This window comes from Dasypus novemcinctus, chromosome 1, assembly GCF_030445035.2.
Source record: "Dasypus novemcinctus isolate mDasNov1 chromosome 1, mDasNov1.1.hap2, whole genome shotgun sequence".
In the NCBI taxonomy this organism is placed as follows: domain Eukaryota; kingdom Metazoa; phylum Chordata; class Mammalia; order Cingulata; family Dasypodidae; genus Dasypus; species Dasypus novemcinctus.
Window position 1 is genome coordinate 801,354 of NC_080673.1, and position 18,900 is coordinate 820,253.

The 18,900-nt window shown below is 38.7% G+C and overlaps 1 non-coding gene and 1 pseudogene across 1 annotated transcript; both read right to left on the bottom strand.

The window, feature by feature from the left end:
- Nucleotides 1–707: 707 nt before the first annotated feature.
- LOC131279470 (olfactory receptor 2G2-like) overlaps nucleotides 708–18,900 on the bottom strand; it is a 57,543-nt pseudogene continuing 39,350 nt past the window's right edge.
- Nucleotides 17,925–18,031, bottom strand: LOC131279845 (U6 spliceosomal RNA). The gene has a single exon (XR_009187338.1). It is a non-coding gene; the product is annotated as a U6 spliceosomal RNA (small nuclear RNA).

Here is an 18,900-nt window from a genome sequence, read left to right on the forward strand (position 1 = left end):
ACACAAAAGAATGCACAGAGAATAGACACAGAGAGCAGATGGCAAGCAAAAAGCCACAAGGGGGGATTTTTTTAAAAACTAGTAAGGGAAGAAATACAAAAAATCAGAAACTTATAATACAGGACTGGGTGTGGGGTGCAACACTAGAGGTGAATTCAGAGAGCCTACAAATGGGACTTAAGGGGCTTAGGAACCCATACTTAGAGTTGATAAAAGAATATCACTGAAGTTTAGTGTTTTCTCTTTCTGTTCTGAGCAACTGGTCAAAGTATTTTAATTTTTGTGAAAGAAAAATTGTAAAAACTTTATAATAATTCAGTAGTTTATAGCCATCTAAAAATATGACTGTGGCTATTAAAGAGAATAAATATTATAAAAACTAACTTTAAAAACAATAAAATCCTTAGAACAGTGATCTGTTTTAATTGGGTCTATTGCATTTCAGGTCCTAGTATACAGCCCAGTTTAGAAATAATGTAATGGTAGTTGTGCAAATTGGCCAAGTCCCACAGCTCTTCTGTGGTGAAATGGGCACTCAAACTCAGATTGTTCAGATTCTGAAATTCAAGCTCTAATTTATTCTCTTCTACTGAATCCCATTGACAGGGTCATGAACATAACAAAATTAGTTATTTAGTCACCCTTCATTAAGTGATTCACCCTTAGTAAGTCTCTCCTAAATGTTTCTTGATAATCATATCCCACTCAGTCATAGAGTTTCCAAAATTTTTTTTTCAGTGCTGCCTTTACTTCTTGTTCCTCAGGGTATAGATGAGTGAGTTAAGCGTGGGGATCACCACGATGTAGAGGAGGGAAGCAAACTTTCCTTGGTCCTTGGATCTACTTTTGGCTGACTGCAAATACATAAAAATGATGGTTCCATAGAAGATGACTACCATCAGGTGGGAAGAGCAGGTCCCAAATGCTTTATGTCTTCCAATGGCTGACTTGATCTTCAAAATTGCTTGAGCAATGTACCCATAGGAGATTAGGATGAGTGACAAAGGCACCACCAGGAATAATACACTAGCCACAAAGAGCTCAGCCTGGTTGAAGGTGGTGTCCACACATGCCAACCTGATGAGTACAGGGACCTCACAGAAGAAATGATCCACCTGGCAGTGACCACAGAAGGGCAGCTGAAGGGAGAGTGTGGACTGAATCAATGTAGTGGCCACCCCACTGAGCCATTCCATAGAGGCCAAGACATGGCGGAGCCAAAGATGCATGAAAAAATATAATGTAAAGGATGGCAAACAGCAGCATAGTGATCATAGGTCATCACAGCCAAGTGGATACACTCAGTGTAGCCCATTACAAGGGAGACATAGAGTTGAATCATGCAGTCTACATATGTGATGGACTTATCTGAACACTTGAGGTTGACTAGAAGCTGGGGAATGATACTGCTGAGGAAGCAGAGGTCCAGGAAGGAGAAATGGGAGAGGAAAAAAATACATAGGAGTGTGGAGTTTAGAGTCCAAGATGGACACCAAGATGATAGGCAGTGTTGCCTAGAAAGGTCATGAGGTAAAGGAACAAGATTATTCCAAAGAGAACCAGCTCTAACTGAGACTTGTCTGAAAAACCTATCAGAATAAATCCAGAGGAGGCACTCTCATTGGTCCCCTGAATTACTCTTACTTTGACCTTTCACTTCTGAAAGATGAAGTCATATCATGTATTAACCTCAGGGATTTTATGACAAATCAATGACAATAAAGATTTAGTGCTAGGGGCAAGATGGTGTCTGAGTGAGTGCCTCTCTTAATCTCTCCTGCAAAGAAGCAGGTGAGTACGATCAGAGTTCTGCTGGACCAGGCTGTTTTGGGGGCTTGCAGGGCAGGATGTGTCTGGACATTGATTTGGTGAGACAGTGACAGAAGAGATTCTTGCAAGAGGTAGAATTTTGGGTCTCTGACATAGAGGTCAGAAGTTGTGGGTGGGACTCTTCCCCCTAGGGCTGGCAGCCCAGATGTGGTAATCCCTGAAAACTTTGTTGTGCTGAGGTGTTCCCAGACCCTGAGCAGGCTGTTTCAGGGGCTTGCAGGGCAGGAGGTGACTGGATGTCAATTTGGTGAGACAGTGACAGATTCTTGTGAGAGGTGGAATTTTGGGTTTCTGACACAAAGCTCAGAAGTTGTGGGTGGGACCCCTCCCCCTAAGGCTGGCAGCCCAGCCACAGGGATCCCTGAAATCTTTGTTGTGCTACAGCATTCCCAAACCCCATGTTTACTGGATGCATGGTTCCCAGGTCTGTATACCCTAAAACCTGGTAGCCCACACTCCACAGACTCACATACCTTGAGTCTGCAATATCCCAGACTTCCCATCCCCAAATCCAGCACCCTGAGGCCCGTCTGAGGTCCTTGATTACCCTAGCACTCCACGTTTTTTTTTTTCTTTGAGCTTTGAGGAGTGTACCAGCTGACTTGGGGAGAGTCTGGGAAGAAAGCAGAGGTGAATCTGCTGAGAAAGCCCAATTTACCTAAATGTCCTAGGATAGGAAACTTGGTCTGGGAGGAGGTGGATCAGAAAATCAATTAGACCTCCCCTAGCACACCTAAGGGGAAGAGACTGTAGGACATGCTATCCCATATTTGGGGTTGCTGGTGAGGTGTAAGTGCTCTCATGCTGGAAATAAAGAGTCACTGTCTTCTGTGTTGAGTTGGTTCAACAAGAACCCACTTAAATCTCCTACCGGACCTCTCAGGCAGCTTTCCAGCTGACCTGGGAGAGACAGAAGTGAGAATGGGAGGAAGAGGGAATGTAAGATCCCTAAGCATTTTATTTAACTGCAAAGAGGATTCCTAGCTTGAAACTTTGATTCTTTTTTTTTTTATCATGGTTCCTACTGTTGCATTGTCTCCTGGTCTTATCTCCTATTTTATCCCACAAGGTTCTTTTTCATTTATTTAGTTTTTTTTCTGTTTATCTTGCTTGTTTCATCCCCTTTTATGTTCCCCCCTTTTTTCTCTTTTTTTCTCTCTTTTTCTTCTTTTTTATTTTATTTTCTTTATTTAATAGGTGCTGCAGGGAGCACTTCACATTTGCTGTGTTTCCTCATCCTCCATTTCCTCTTTTCTGTGTGTATTAATTTTGGCCACCTACACTCTCCCTTTCCTCTACATCTTTCTATCCTCCATCATCTACTGTTTCTCTTGCATTCCACCTCCCTTTCTTTGGCCCCCAAATTGTCTGATTTTTTAATTTCTCATATCTTTGTTCTGTTTTCTTTTATCCACTCTTGATATTATTGTCTTTCTTTTCTCTTTCCCTCTCTCATGAAAATACTGGCCTTTTAATTCATACTATATTCCTCCCCATATTCAGTTGACTAGCTCATTATAGGTACTCTACTTACTGCTATGACTCTACACAACTTACATGAGTCTAATATCCATTCTCCTAGATCTCACATTGTTTCTGTTAACATTTATTACCAATACTACTTTATACATTTTCTTTTCTTACTCATTTTGCTTTCCCTGGCCCTAAATTTTCCTTCAAAGTGAACTTAGCCAGCAACAAGAAAATAGAGTAAGAAGAACAAAGTGATGAAGAGAAGACACTTACACATGAACAACAACTAATTAATCCCCAAGACTAGACAAAGAAGCTAAGGAACTGATTAAACCTGTCAAGATAAAATGATGACCAGACAGCAACAAAAAACTACAAACCAAACCAATAATCAGGAAAACATGGCTGAATCCAATGAACAAACTAAAAACCAGGAAGAGGAGCTCTCAAAACATATATATTAGAGACCAACTTAATGAAGTAAAGGAAGAGATTAACAATATGAAGAAAACACTTGGAGAGAATACAGAAGAAATTGCAGTCACACAAAAAGATAACAGATATGATGGTGATGAACACCACATTTCAAGAAATCAAAACTAGCCTCTCAGCAAAGAGCACCAGATTAGAAGAGGCAGAGGACAGAATTAGTGATGTGGAAGACAGTACATCTGAAATCAGAGAGTAGAACTGATCAATAAAAAGGTAGAAAAAAAACACAGCTGGGAATTAGGGACCTGAATGACAATGCAAAATGCACAAACATACGTATTATAGACATCCCAGAAGGAGAAGAGAAGGGAAAGAGGACAGAAGGGGTGTTGGAGGAAATAATGACTGAAAACTTCCCAAATCTACTGAGGGAGATGGATGTACACGTCCAGGAAGTATAATGCACCACAAACACCATAAATCCCAGCAGACCCACCCCAAGACATATACTTGTCAAATTATCCAATGCTCAAGACAGAGAAAATTCTAAAAGCAGCAAGAGAAAAGAAAACCATCACATACAAGGGAGGCTCCATAAGATTAAGTGCTGATTTCTCATCTGAAACCATGGAGGTAAGAAGGCAGTGGTATGATATAGTCAAGATAATAAAACAAAAAAATTTCCAACCAAGAATACTCTACCCAGCTAAACTAGCATTCAAAAATGATGGAGAGTTAAAAATATTCACAGATAAACCGTAATTAAAAGAGTATGCCAACAAGAACCCTGCCCTTCAAGAAATACTAAAGGGAGTTCTGCAGGAACAAAGAAAAAAACAGGAGAGGCAGAGTTGGAGGAGAGTGTACAAGCAACAAAAAAGACAAAAAGAGAAGAAAAAAACTTTAGACAAACACAAGTCCAAAGAAAATATGGCTAACATAAATAATTCTTTGAAAGTAATAACACTGAATGTCAGTGGATTAAATTCACCTGTAAAAAGATTCAGACTGGAAGATTGGATAAGGAAATATGACCCATCTATATGCTGTCTACAAGAAACACATCTTAGATAGACCCCGGGATTCAAGGAGGTTGAAAGTGAATGGCTGGAAAACAATCTTACAAGCAAACAATAACCAAAAAAAGTCAGGAGTAGCTATATTAATATCAGACAAAATAGACTTTAAATGCAAAACAATTGTGAGAGACAAAGATGGACACTACATATTAGTGAAAGGGATAATCTTTCAAGAAGGATGAACAATCATATATATTTATGCTCCTAACAAGGGAGCCTCCAAATACATGAGGCAAACATTGGAAAAGCTAAGTGAAATAATAGATGCCTCTATAATTATACTGGGGGACTTTAATACACCACTATCAACTTTGGACAGAACATCTCAAAAGAGAATCAATAAACAAAAACTCTGAACAGCATATTAGAGGAGCAGGACTTAATAGACATATACAGATCATTACACCTGAACACAGCAGGGTATACATTTTTCTCAAGTGCACGTGGATTATTGTCCAAGATAGACCATATGCTAGGCCACAAAGAAAGGCTCAAGGAATTCAGAAAGATCAAAATCATAAAAAATAATTTCTCTGATCACAGGGGAGTGAAGCTGGAAATCTACGAGGACCAGACCCAGATTTCACACCAAGATATGGACATTAAACAGCACACTCTTAGAAAAACAGTTGTTGAAGGAGGAAATTTCAAAAGAAATTAATAACTACCTTGAAACTAATGAAAATGATAACACAACCTACCAAAATTAATGGGATGCAGCAAAAGCAGTACTGAGAGGGAAATTTATAGCAACAAATTCATACATCAAAAAAGAAGAAAGAGCAAAAATTGAAGAACTAACTGCACATTTGGAGAAATTAGTAAAAAAGGAAATAAAAAAGCAACCCCACAGTAAGAAGAAAGAAAGAAAGAACAAAGATAAGAGCAGAACTAAACGAAATAGAAAATAAGGAAGCACTTGAAAAGATAAACAAAACCAAGAGCTGGTTCTTTGAGAAGATTAATAAAATTGACAAAACCTTAGCTAGACTAACAAAAAAAGAGAGAAGATGAAAATACACAAAATAAGATCCCACAGAAATAAAGACGATCATGAGAGGATACTTTGAAAAACTATATTCCAACAAAAATGACAATTCAGAGGAAATGGACAAATTCCTAGAAACACATAAGCAGCCTGTATTGATGAAAGAAGAAATTGATGATCTCAACAAACCATCACAAAGAAAGAGATAGAATCAGTCATTAAAAACCTCCCAACTAAGAAGAGCCCTGGGCCAGACGGCTTCACTGGTGAATTCTACAAAACATTCTGGAAAGAACTAATGCCACTCTTGCTGAAACTCTTCCAAAAAATTGAAAGAGAAGAAATATTGCCTAACTCATTCTATGATGCCAACATTACCCTGGTAACAAGTCAAACAAAGGCATTACAAGAAAGGGAAATTACAGACCAATTTCTCTAATGACACCAAAATGCTCAACAGAACTTGGTCAACTTGGTCAACTTGCTAACCATATCCAACAACACATTAAATGAATTATACACATGACCAATGGGATTCATTCTGGTTATGCAAGGATGGTTCAACGTAAGAAAATCAAACAATGTACTACACCATATAAACAGATTGGAGGAAAAAGTCACATGATTATATCTACTCATGCAGAAAAAGCATTTGACAAAATACAGCAAACTTCTTGATAAAAACACTGCAAATGTTTGGAATACAAGGAAATTTTCTGAACATGATAAAAAGTATATATGAAAAACCCACAGCCAACATTGTTTACAATGGTGACGTCCTAAAATCTTTCCCTGTAAGATCAGGAACAAGACAAGGATGCCCACTGTCACCTCTCTTATTTAACATTGTCTTAGACTTGGTCGAGCACTGAGGCAAGAACCAGACATAAAAGGCATTCAAATTGGGAAGGAAGAAGTCAAAATTTCATTATTTGCAGATGACATGATCCTATACATAGAAAACCCTGAGAAGTCTACAAGAAAGCTTCTAACTCATAAATAAGTTCAGTAAAGTCACAGGTTACAAGATAAATGTACAAAAATCAGTAGCATTTCTGTACACCAAAAATGAGCAATCTTTTGATGAAATCAAGAACCAAATACCATTCACAATAGTAAATAAATAAATTAAATACCCAGGAATAAATTTAACTAAAGAGGTAAAAGACTTATACACAGAGAACTACACAACACTGTTCAAGGAAATCAAAGAAGACCTAAAGAAATGGAAGAATATTCCCTGTTCATGAATAGGAAGACTAAATATTAGATGTCTATCTTAACAAAACTGATGTACAAATTCAATGCAATCCCAATAAAAATCAACACATCATTCTTTAAGGAACTAGAGAGACTAACTATGAAATTTATTTGGAAAGGAAAGAGGCCCTGAATAGCCAAAGACATATTGAAAAAGAAAAATGAAATAGGAGAAATAACAGTACCTGACTTCAAAACATACTACAAAGCTACAATAGTGAAAACAGCATGGTATTGGCACAAGGAGAGACACAAAGACCAATGGAACCAAATTAAGAGTTCTGATAGAGATCCTCATATATATAGTCATATAATATTTGATAAAGCCACCAAATCCTCTCAACTGGGAGAGAATGGCCTATTCAACAATTGGTGCCTGGAGAACTGGATATCCATATGTAAAGAATGAAAGAGGATTACCAACTCACACCTTATTAAAAAATCAACTCAAGATGGATCAAAGACCTAAATATAAGCATCAAGACCATAAAGACTTTGTAAAGCAGTGTAGGGAAGCAGCCACAGGACCTTGTAATAGGAAATCACTTCATGAACTTCACACCAAAAGCACGAGCAGCAAAAGAACAAATAGATAAAAGGGACTTCCTCAAAATTAAAGCCTTCTGTACCTCAAAGGAGCTTGTCAAGAAAGTGAAAAGAGAGCCAACACAATGGGAGAAAATATTTCATAACCATATATCTGATAGGAGACTTATAACCTGCATATATAAAGAACTCCTATATCTCAAAAATAAAAAGACAAACAACCCATTTTAAAAATGGGGAAAAGATTTAAACAAACACTTCTCCAAGGAAGAAATACAAATGACCAAAAAGCACACGAAAAAATGCTCCAGATCTCCAGCTATTAGGGAAATGCAAATCAAAACTACAATGAGATACCATCTTACTCCCATAAGATTGCCAGCTATGAAAAAAACAGAAGACTACAAATGCTGGAGAGGATGTGGAGGAATGGGAACACTCATCCACTGCTGGTGGGAATGCAGAAGAATCCAGCCCTTCTGGAGGACAGTTTGGCAGTTTCTCCAAAAAGGAGCTATAGATCTGCCACATGACCCAGCAATTCCACTGCTGGGTATATACCCAGTCGAATGGAAAACAAGGACACAAACTGATATATGCACACCAATGTTCATAGCAGCATTATTCACTATTGCCAAAAGTTGGAATCACCCAAATGTCCATCAACAGATGAATGGATAAATAAAATGTGGTATATACATACAATGGAATACTACTCGACTTTAAGAACAAATACACTAAAACACATGGGATAACATGGCTGAATCTTGAGAACCTTATTTTGAGCAAAGCAACCCAGGCATTGAAGGACAAATACTAAATGACCTCAATGAATTACTGTGATCTAAAACTTTTGTGAAGACAAGCTTAATAATTAGGGAAAAAAGGTCAAAGGATATAGACACTGAGGAAAAGATGGAAGAAGTTGCCTTGCCAATTTGCACATTTATTGCAGTGATGGAAGGCAAAATATTAAAAACAAAGCTTTTACATCTTTTAATTTTTTGATACCCCAATTTATTTTTACCTTAATTTTTCTAAAAATTAATATGTATTCTATATCTAACCTTTAAACTCATCACTATATTCCATTTTACTATTAATGGAACCTGGCAATATATTAGGCTTCATTTTTGAAGAAGTTTTGGAGCACAGAGAGGTTCAACAATGGCAGGGGAGGAATACTGGTGTGGGGTGTTATTAACAGGGGACACATGGCTGGCAGGGAGTTCTCTGGGTATATATCCAGGGTACATAAAAATGGATATTTTCATAGTGGTTACAATTAAAAACAACTGAGGGAGTGCTGAGTTCCTAGCCAGGGGAGCTCTATCACATTCCCTAAAGGAACAGCAACAACCCCCCAAATGCAATGGCAAAGACCAAAAAAGGAAGATCCAACAATGAGACCTTGACTAATGACTATGCTTGTGAACCTGTGCACCTGAAATAAGAACAAGGCCTAGAGCTGCAGGGTGCCTAAGAGTTACCTCCTGAGAGCCTCTGTGTTGCTCAAATGTGGCCAGTCTCAACGCCAAACTCAGCATGTAAATGCGTTGCATTCCCCCCAGCATGACTCCCGGGAATGAGCCTCTCTGGTGTTGAGGGATTACTACCAAGTACCAGCTGATGATGTAACTAGAAAATGACCTTGAATAAAAGGGTCAACTCAGACCAGCAGAACATCTCAGTTTACATATAATACCCGGAGTTAAAAATGCTTTTTGACCTGAATAAAAGGGGGAAATGGAAAGGACAAATGAGTTTACATGGCTATGAGTCTCCAAAAAGAGCCAGGAGGTTATCAGAGGGGTCACCCTTATGCACACCTCAGCAGAGTCCTAAAGACAGATAAAGTAGATACAACCTCAGATATTGGTTCTTCTGAGGGCCAGAGACCCACAGTTTCTATGGTCATGGCAGATGGAGTTCAGTCCCATGTCAGTTGGCCCTACTTTGCAGTTTGTGTTTCTGTATGATGGAGCTGGATTCAGATATGATCTTTGTTCACAAACCTCTCCTGTTACTTTTACTGGATCTGTAGTTGGTGCTGGGGTTTAATGTATACCCAGGGGACTTGAATCTTTGGACTGACCATGTGATAGCCAGGCCCTGAGCCTCAATAGACTTGCAACTCCTATACTCTGATTTATTGGACTTATCCCCCCTCAGCTAATATGGAGGTAAAGAAGGTCAACCACCACACCATGGAGCCAAGAGTGCCTTCACCCGAAAGCAGGAGAATTGCAAGCAGCATCCATGTGGAATCTAAGCCCTCTCTTGATATAGATATGGAGTGGACACAACTATTCCAGGTCCACAGGATGGAGGATTAGAGTATGGATTAGAGTGGACTTACTGATAATCTATTCATTAACTATTGTGGTTAGTAATAAAAAAATGTGGCATTGGTGTGGAGAAAGTGGCTACGGTGGCTGCTGGTGGTAGGGAGTGTGAAGAAGAGATGTGATGTGGGGACGTTTTTGGGACTTGGAGTTGTCCTGAGTGGTGCTGCGGGGACATTTACCAGACATTGTATGTCCTCCCATAGCCCACAGAGTGGACTGTGGGAGAGTGTGTGCTATGGTGTGGACCATTGACCATGAGGTGCAGCAGTACTCAGAGATGTATCTACGAAGTGCAGTGAATGTCTCATGATGTTGGAGGAGGTTTTTGTTATTGGGGGAGGAGTTGGGTGACGGGGTTGGGGGTATATGAGAACCTCATATTTTTTTAATGTAACATTAAAAAAATAAAGAAAGAAAATAAAAAGGGCCCAAGCAAAAAAGGAAAAAGATTTAGTGCTGCCTAAAATATGAGTGGTTATATCCCTATTATCAAATATCAATAAGTAAAGGAAAATTCCTTGAAATGTATGGAATGATCTTTCCTAAATTGTAATTTTAAAAAATTAAGCAATTGTAATATATTACAAAACCTAGCATTCAGTATGCTTTTATGATTATTCACAGGTTTAGAATTTTATTCAAGAAAAATCCATTAAACCTCCTATAAAAGAAGCAAAAAGAACATTTCTGGAATAAAATATAATGGTTTCAATTTTATTTAGCTTAAATGTAATCTCCCTACATTTATGGAGTATCAATTAAATAAATTAATATTATATTTATTAAACCTTTAAGATGCTGAAAGTTCTAAATCCATGTTTAATGGAATAAAGTTAAAAAAGGAAATGTAGGTCTACCCTCTCTGCAATGAATGAAGTAACTTAATAGGTAAAAAAAAAAAGATTTTGTGCTGGGAAATCAAGGCTTGGAAATAGATGAAGAAAAAGGCCACACTAGAAAATATTAGTGTGTGTGAACACAGTCTACTGGCTATAGGTTTTCCAACTACCTTGAGACAAAACAAAAGGTCATTGTGATTATAAAGCTAGAATATACAAAGTTTAAGGGTTCCTATTTGGAATGATGGAAAGGTTTTGGTAATGAATGGTGTTGATGGTAGCACAACATTGTGAATGTAATTAACACCACTGAAATACATTTCTGAATGTGATTAAAAGGGGAAATGCTAGACTGTATAGCTGGTAACAGAAAATTTTTTAAAAAGTCCATGGAACTACACTACACAGTGACTGCTATGTTAAACAATGGACTCTAGTTAATGGTAAAATTGTAAAAATATCGTGTTATCACTTGTAAAAAACATTCCACACCAATACAAGGCATTGGTGGCAGAGTGGTGTATAGGAACCCTGTATTTTTTGCATGGTTGTTCTGTAAACTCACAAATACTCTAATAAACAAGATTTAAAAAATAAATAAATTTGTGGGGACATTGCTGTATATATTGACTAAATCAAATAGCAGGATATGGTAATTAAATGTAAGTTTGAGTCAATTTTTCAAAGACCTTAAAGGTCAGTAAACCTTATTTGTATATTATTCATCAAGTAAAAGGAAAGTCTTCATAAGAGGGATGTGGCTTTGTTTGAATTTTCTTTTTAAAGATGTGTGTCTAAACAATGTAGTAAAATTTAAAACAGAAACCACTTTAATCCAGAAATGATGTTAAAAAAAATAAATGGATAGACAACCAGCAAGATGACAGGAGAGTAAGGAGCCTAGAGTCAGCTCATGCAACAGGGCAGTTAGTAATCACCCAGAGCTATCTGAAGCTCCTGTTTGGGAGCTCCAGGAGACCAGAAGACTGTCCTCCAGTATCCTTGAAAGAATGGAAGGAGGAGACTACCCACCTGCAGAGAAGATTCATGAGTAAAGTACTCCATGTCCTGGAAGCCGGTGACAATCCTCCACTGGCATTTCAAGCCACCTTAGGAGCTAATCTGTGGCTAGAATTGGAGGCTCCACTTCCCAAAAAAACAGGGGAGGAAGAGATAGTTGGGCACCAACTTCAGCTACTGATTAGTAGATTTCGCAGGCTAAATTATAACCCTAAGAACAGATAAAATTTGAACATGTCCAAGTCAGAAAGAGGCCAGACTCTGCCCCTGCCATGAGGGGAAGCAGGGTGCACTGAAAATCTTAGTGCTGGCAAGGGAAGCCTTCTTTCCATCCAGATCAGATTGCAGTTGTATCCTAAGCCCCAGCCCCACCTCCAGCAGGGAGGAAGCAGGGGAGACCTGTGCCAGCCTCTCCTGTTAACTGCAGGTATATTTGGCTGGACAGAGTTGGAAGTCTACCTGGGCAAATGTGGTCAGTTTAGACCCACACAGCATAGATTGCTGCCCACACCTGTAGCCCCATCCACATCTCAGGCAGGGGAGAAAGAGACATGAAGCTTCAGCAGTCTCTCAGGCAACTATAGTCTAGGCCTGCATGACTTGGATTACTACACTTGGCTGTGGCTCTGTCACTACCCCTGGCAAAGGAGAAAGTTGGGAGAAGCTTCATTGGTCCCTGGGGCAATGAGAGAAGCATGAGCTTCTACAGCTTAACAGCATCAACTATATTCTTGGCACCTACTACACAACCAGCAAGGGAGAAAGGGCAAGAAGCCCTAAACTAAAGAGAGAAACTGCACCCAGAATAAATGCATCTATTAAGCCACATGCCAAGACACCAACAAAAAATTACAATCCATACCAAAAAAACAGGAAAATATGGCTCAGTTAAAGGATCAAGATAAGCTTCCAGATGACATAAAGTAGTTCAGACAACTAATCATAGATGTTCAAACAAATCTTCTTAATAAATTCAATGGGATGGCTAGAGAGATTAAGGATATTAAGAAGATATTGAATGAGCACAAAGAAGAATTTGAAAGCTTACATAGAAAAATAGCAGATCTTATGGGAATGAAAAGGGTAGTAAATGAAATTAAAAATACATTGGAATCATATAATAGCAGATTTGATGAGGCAGAATAAAGGATTGTTGAGCTTAAAGAAATGGCCTCTGAAAGTGAACATACAAAAGAACGGCTGAAGAAAAGAAAGGAAAAAATAGAACAAATTCTCAGGAAACCGAACAACAGTAAGAGACATGAAAACATACATGTCATGGGTGTCCCAGAAGGAGAAAAGAAGGGAAAAGGGACAGAAGGATATTTGAAGAAATATGGTAAAAAATTACCCAACCCTATTGAAGGACATAGGTAGCCATGTCCAAGAAACACAATGTACTCCTATCTGAATAAATCTGAATAGACCAACTCTGAGACACATGCTAATCAGAATTTCAAATACCAAAGACAAAGGGAATTCTGAGAGCAGCAAGAGAAAAGTAATGCATAACATAAGGGACACTCAATAAGTTTAAATGCTGATTTCTCAACAGAAACCATGGAGGTAAGAAGACACTGGTCTGATATATTTAAGATACAGCAGAGAAAAACTTCCAGCCAAGAATCTAATATCCAGCATTATTGTTTTTCAAAAATGAGGACTAGTTTAGAATATTCACAAATAAACAGAAACTGAAAGAGTTTGTAAACAAGAGACCTGCTTTGCAGGAAATACTAGAGGGTGTGCTATAACCTGAAAAGAAAAGTGAGGAGAGGGAGACTTGGAAGAGAGTCTAGACATGAAGATTATATCAGTAAATGTAATTAAAAGTGTCAAGAGAGTGATGAAAATAATATATGACAGATAAAACCCAAATATTTAGGAATAAACTTAACCAATGATGTAAAGCAATTCATTGGTTAAAAAAAAAACAAATTAATTAGAAGAACATTCCAATGTCACAGATTGGAAGACTTAATATCATTAAGATGTCAATTCTTAAATAAAAGTAAAAATTTTAAAAGGTGTTTCACTCAAATTGATATGCAGATTCAATGGAATCCTGACAAAAATTCCACCACTACTTTTTAAATAAATGGAAAACATAATTATCAAATTTATTTGGAAGGTTGAGGGGTCCTGAATAGCCAGAGACATCTTAAAAAGGAAAAACAAAGTTGGGGGACTCTCACTTCTGGGCTTTAAATCAAATTACCTAGCTACAGTGGTAAAAACAGATGGTACTGGCATAAAGACAGACACATAGACCAAAGGAAGAGAATTGATGGTTCAGAAACAGACGTTCACATCTAGGGTCAAATGATTTTTAACTAGCCTATCAAACCCACCCAACTTGAGCAGAACAGTCCAGTCAACAAATAGTGCTGGGAGAACGGGATATCCATAACCAAAAGAAGGAAAGAGAACCCCTATTGCACATCTTATATAAACATTAGCTCAAAATGGATTAAACCTAAATATAAAAACAAGAACAATAAAGCTTCTAGAAGAAAATATGGGAAAATATCTTTAAGACCTGGTGGTAGGTGGTGGATTCTTAAAGGAAATAAGAGGAGGACTGAGATGGACTACTGATATTTAATGTATGTGGAGGTTTTAATTAACTAGTGTAAAAGTGTGGACATGTATAAAGTTGATGGTAACACATTTTAGTGAGTAACAGCTGGTTTATAAATAGGAATGTGGCTGAAAAGGGCAATCTAGGAATGTAAATGCCAACTAAAGAAAGCTAGAGAATAATTTAGGGACTGAATAATACAGTAAACCCAGAGGTGGGTGAGGATTGTAGTTGATGGGACAGATTCAAGACTGTTCTTTGTGAGCTAAAGAGATGTACATCACTATTTGTGGGGGTGGAAATGTGGAGAAACATGGGAAAAATACAAATGGAATGACCTATGTAATGTGCTTAACAGTAATAATGTAATATTCATACATCTATGCCAAAGATGTACTGTGTTGATAATGGGGGAGTATGGAAAAAGTGTGCCAAATGTACACTATGGTCCTGGTAATAATCTGATGATATTATCTCATCCATAGAAAATGTTCCACCACAGTGTGGTGTGTTGATAGAGGGGTGTTGTAAATGGGAATACTACCCATGCGCATGATTGTTTTGTAAATTTACCTCTGTCATAAAAAATGTATTTAAAAAAAATTAATAGGATGGGTTAGGGGAAAATATACCAAATGTAAAATAAGGAATATAATTAGTAATAAGATTTTGACAATATTCTTTAATAATTTGTAACAGGGCGGCAGACTTGGCCCAGTGGTTAGGGCATCCATCTACCACATGGAAGGTCCGCAGTTCAAACCCTGGGCCTCCTTGACCTGTGTGGAGCTGGCCCATGCACAGTGCTGATGCGCACGAGGAGTGCTGTGCCACGGAGGAGTGTCCCCCCCATAGGGGAGCCCCACGCGCAAGGAGTGCACCCCGTAAGGAGAGCCGCCCAGCATGAAAGAAAGTGCAGCCTGCCCAGGAATGGCACCACACACACGGAGAGCTGACACAGCAAGATGATGCAACAAAAAGAAACACAGATTCCTGTGCCGCTGACAATAACAGAAGCGGACAAAGACGACACAGCAAATAGACACAGAGAACAGACAACCGGGGGGGGGGAGGGGATAAATAAGTAAATAAATAAATCTTTAAAAAAATAATTTGTAACAAATGTCTCACAACAAAGCAAGGTGGTGGTGGTCAGTTGGTAGATGGGACCCCTGTATGATGTTATGTATGTTTGCTTTGTAAGTTCAAACCTTTACTATATGTTAATTGTTTATGTATGGTCATGTGTAAATGATATAAAATAATAATGGGGTGTGTTGGGGGAAAGATACACCAAATGTAAAATACTTTGGCTAGTAGTAATATTTTGAGGATGTGCTTTAATCATTAGTTAAAAATATTTCACAACAATGTGAGGTATTTAGGGTAGTATGAAGTATGAGAGCCCTGTATAATGTTGTACATGTTTGTTTTGTAAGTTCACAATTATTACTATACTCTTATTGTTTATATATGTATCTTTATATATGAATGGATATCCTTCAATAAATTTTTTTTTTTAATTTTTTTATTTTTTATTGACTTTGTAATAATATTACATTAAAAATATATATGTGAGGTCCCATTCAACCCCACCCCCCCACCCCCCCCTCTCCCCCCCCCCCAACAACACTCGTTCCCATCATCATGACACATCCATTGGATTTGGTAAGTACATCTTTGGGCACCTCTGCACCTCATATACATTGGTTCACATCATGGCCCATACTCTCCTCTATTCCATCATGTAGGCCCTGTGAGGATTTACAATGTCCGGTGATTACCTCTGAAGCACCATCCAGGGCAGCTCCATGTCCCGAAGACGCCTCCACCTCTCATCTCTTCCTGCCTTTCCCCATACCCTTTGTCCATTATGTCCACTTTTCCCAATCCAATGCCACCTCTTCTATGTGGACACTGGATTGGTTGTGTCCATTGCACCTTTATGTCAAGAGGAGGCTCAGATTCCACCTGGATGCTGGATGCAATCCTCCCATTTTCAGTTGTAATCACTCTAGGCTCCATGGTGTGGTGGTTGTCCTTCACCTCCATCTTAGCTGAGTGTGGTAAGTCCAATAAATCAGATTGTAGGTGCTGGAGTCTGTTGAGGCTCAGGATCTGGCTATCACATTGTCAGTCCAGAGATTCAAATCCCCTAAATATATCTTAAACCCCAACATTAACTGCACCTCCAGCACATTAGCATGAAAGTCTTATGAAGGGAGATCCCATCTGAGTCCAGATTCATCACACATAAACACCATTTCCAAAGAGGGGCCATCTGCCCTGGTAGTTAACCCCATCGGCCATGACCATAACTCCCATGGGTCTCTTTAGCCCTCAAAGGAACCAATATCTGGGGGTTGTATCTGCTTTATCTGTCTCTCTGACTCTGCTCAGTTGTGCATGAGGGCAAACCTTCTGCCAGCCTCCAGACTCTTTTAGAAACTCGTAGCCATATAAACTCATTTCTCCTTTCCATTTCCCCCTTACTTTAGGTCAAACAGCATTTTAAAGTCATGGTATTTTATGTAGACATGGATATTCTGCTGATCCGCATTGAACCTTCCGTATAAGGTCATTTTCCAGTTGCATCATCAGTTGGTAGTTGATAGTGGTCCCTCGTTGCCAGGGAGGCTCATCCCCGGGTGTCATGTCCCACGCTGGGGGGAAGGCATTGCATTTACATGCTGAGTTTGGCTTCGAGACTGGCCACATTTGAGTAACATGAAGGCTGACAGAAGGAAATTCCCAGGCACAAAGTTGCTCTAGGCCTTGTTATTATTTTGGGTTTATCAGCTCACAAGCATAGTCATTAGTATCAGGGGCTCACTGTTGAACCCTCACTCCCTCCCGGTCCCCACCACTGTACCTGGGAGACTGTCGCTGCTCCCCTAGGGACCACGACAGAGCACCACTGGCCGGGAACCCAGTACCCCCCCCTACTGTGGTTTTTAATTGTTGCCACTATGAGTATATCCAAACATTACCATGCACCCTGGACATATGTTCTGTACAGCTCCCTGTCAGTCATATATCATCTGTCATTGGTATCCCATACCAGTATCCCTCCATTGCCATTGTTGAAACACTCTGTGATCCAGAACTCCCCGAAATTTGAAGCCCAATATAATGTCATGGTCCCTTACTAGGGAATGGCATATAGCGATGAGTTTAAAGGATAGATAAAGAACTTGGATAAAGTTAGATAAAGAACTTAGATAAAGAATGTTGACTTGAAAAAATTCCACATCCTATTTTTCCCCCCCCCCCCCCCTAATTATTCAGCTTTTCTTCACAGGAGTCCTAGACCACAGCAATGTATATATATAATATACAGCACTCCCACACATCCACCAGAAAACCTTTTCCCTTCCACAGTGATACTCTTACGCCCTATTCATATCATATTTACTTAAAGTGATGTACAGAGTCTGAGACATTAGCTTTCTAACAAGGTGACATCTGTATTTACATTATGGTGCATACTTTAGGATACACAGTTCTTTACATTTTTAGTTATCCTATAAAAATATGGAACGCTTCACGAATTTGCGTGTCATCCTTGCGCAGGGGCCATGCTAATCTTCTCTGTATCGTTCCAATTTTAGTATATGTGCTGCCGAAGCGAGCACTCAATAAATTTTTTAAATGGATATATTTATATATATGAATGAATACATGAAGAGCTTATTAATTTTTGAGATTATATTTTATACTCTACTTAATTTTCACATTCGGCTCCATTCATTTATAAACAACTTTTTAAGAGCACATTATACCTCTTAGAGAAATAATATTATGTAATTATTTGTCTTTGGACATGAAATCAGTTCATGTATCCATCCTTATTTATTTAATGAATATTGTGTCTGGGGTCCTACACTACATATCAGGAATATAAAATTAAAAATACATTGCAATCAAGAACTTTGTTGGCTAGGAAGAAACAAGCAAGCCCCCAAAAAAGTAGAAGTTGTTTAAGGGTTAGCCATATGTTCTCCCATCCATGCCTAATTATGGCACTGCAGGTTGATGGATGTGAAATGGTTTCAGGCCATCTCTGTGAATCCTCTCTTCATAGTAACCATGTGCAGATAAGTACCTAGACATGTGAAGAAAAGGGAATAAAGTGAAGAAAAACCAATAAAGGTAAGGCAAGCAATAGAAATGTAACAAGCATTTAATCAGGATCATTAGAGAGCAGTTTTGGGTAAGAGAGTCATGATGCATTTAGCAGAGATTTAAAGATTAATTAACATGGGTTTGAAAATGAGCATAACTCCTTAATTTCAGAGAAAACTTTCATAAAGCCCATCAGGTCATTTAAGAATGGATATGAATAATGTTGAGGTTGCCAGTTACAATAGCTGGGTAACCAATGTTTCATTGCACTGTATCTCAAGGGGCCTGGTGCATTTTTCTTCTTGCAGGCAGCCAGTGGGAGTCCTTCAAACTGGGCATCATTGAATATGCTTGGAAAAGCAACCACTAAGCACTGAGT